This window comes from Trachymyrmex cornetzi, unplaced genomic scaffold (assembly GCF_001594075.2).
Source record: "Trachymyrmex cornetzi isolate Tcor2-1 unplaced genomic scaffold, Tcor1.1 scaffold644, whole genome shotgun sequence".
NCBI lineage: Eukaryota > Metazoa > Arthropoda > Insecta > Hymenoptera > Formicidae > Trachymyrmex > Trachymyrmex cornetzi.
The window spans coordinates 58,111-60,359 of NW_017299964.1; positions in this window are offsets into that span (position 1 = coordinate 58,111).

The window sequence follows — 2,249 nt, forward strand, 5'->3', positions numbered from 1 at the left end:
AGTTGACAGCTCTACGTGTTGAAAAAATGTAAGTTTTTAACTTTTTTTCCGATTTTCGTACAAATCTATTGCACCACGACAGAATTTTGCATCTATTTTAACCCTGTAAAAGGAGTTTTGATTTCGTTAAGTAAATTCGGCGATGTAAATTGATCTGCAAATTACCGACAATTTGGCCACTCCAGCATCCCCTTAAAAGTGCATTTTATATAAATAAAATATTCCTATCCAAAGAAGAACAATACAATCTATTGAATAAGTATAAAGATAATGGGAAATTTGTCTTACCCTGCTATGAAAGAAAAGGATTTTTTCCAAATAAAATTTCCACAAGTTACAGATAGTTAACTGACAAACGGCAAATGTAAACGGCTCAGTTTGATTAGTCAACTAAAAAAAGATTAATTTTTAAAGGATGAATAAACAAGGATAATGTGATACATCATGTACATTATGCGTGCAACAGAACGCATCCTTTATTTAATATTCGGTGAACAATAAGGATAAAATAGATACACGCAGAGCGAATTAAGGGAGAGTGGAGCGAATAGCGTTCTCTTCTTTGATTGGTTCCGCCATTTATCCGCTCACTTCTGCAAATGTGCATGTATGCATGTACGTATATGTACATACACACAGTACTAATGCGGTACAATACTAATGTGTGCAGCACCGTGTGTTCAATCACGCTTTACCATATCTTCTACTTACTCTAACGAATGGCGTCTTTCGGCTGAATCCGCTTCATTCTCTCTTGATTCTCTTTGAATACACCATGCGCATTATGCATACAACAGATAATAATAAATATGTCTTACCTTGCAATACGAAAAAAAAATCGTTTCTAAAGTTATAGATTCCAGTTATAGATAATTAGAAGACACGGTAGTGGCTCGCCGCTAAGCCAAGCGCAACGACACGAGTGAGGCACGATTGCGCACATTAACTATCTGACACGACAGGATTTCCCGATTGGACACGGATCCGATCGGACACGGACTTGATCGGACACGGATCCGATCGGACACGGACCCGATTGCGCACGGATCCGTTTGCACACAGACCCGATTGCGCACAGACCTGTTTGTACACGCCGATTGCGCACAGACCTGTTTGTACACGAACAGTGGGGTATCAGCGTAGGGGGTGATCCCGATTGACCACGTCTCGATTGGACACCACCAATCACAGCGACCGGTGCTTAGGAGCTTTGTAGCGTCTCAAGCGCTGTGAGTGGCTCGTGTCCAATTGAGCCGTGTCCAACTGGGTGCCACCCCCCTCATTACGCGTAGAAGGCTTGTGAGCTATAGGTAATATTGTATGTAAGCAATCGAGCTGTAGGCAATAACACATGTCAGGTCCGTGTGCAAACGGGTATGTGCGCAATCGGGTCGGTGCGCAATCGGGTCGGTGCGCAATCGGGTCGGTGTGCAAACGGGTCCGTGCGTAATCGGGTCGGTGTGCAAACTGGTCCGTGTGCAATCGGGTCGGTGTGCAAACGGTTCCGTGCGCAATCGGGTCGGTGTGCAAACGGGTCCGTGTGCAATCGGGTCGGTGTGCAATCGGGTCGGTGTGCAAACGGGTCCGTGCGTAATCGGGTCCGTACGCAATCGGGTCCGTGCGCAATCGAGTCGGTGTGCAAACGGATCCGTGGGCAATCGGGTTGTGCACAATCGGGTCTGTGTGCAAACGGGTCCGTGTGCAATCGGGTCGGTGCGCAATCGGATTAGTGTGCAAACGGGTCCGTGTGCAATCGGGTCGGTGCGCAATCGGATCAGTGTGCAAACGGGTCCGTGTGCAAACTGGTCCGTGCGCGATCGGGTCCGTGTCCGATCGGGTCCATGTCCAATCGGGTCTGTGTCCGATCAGGAAATCCTTTCGTATCTGATTGTTAATGTGCGCAATCGGGACGCTCCCCAACGACACTATCATGGCTATTTGACAAACGGGAAATAATGGCTTAGCTTGATTAGACAACTGAAAAAAAAATTAATTATTAAAAGATGAATAACAATTGTATAAAATGTTACACCATGCGCATTATGCATGCAACGTATATACTCTAACAAGTTGTAAGGAGATCAAACTGTGTATTTACGTGTGCCGGCGAGATAAAAATATTAATTACATTGTGAAATGCAACAGAAATTAAACAAAAACTTAATGTTTTTAGTAGGGTAGCTAGGTGGGTTCTAACCCAGGGGCAAGGAGGGGGGGTGAGGGGCAGGGGGTACCCCGCGGCGAGGGGG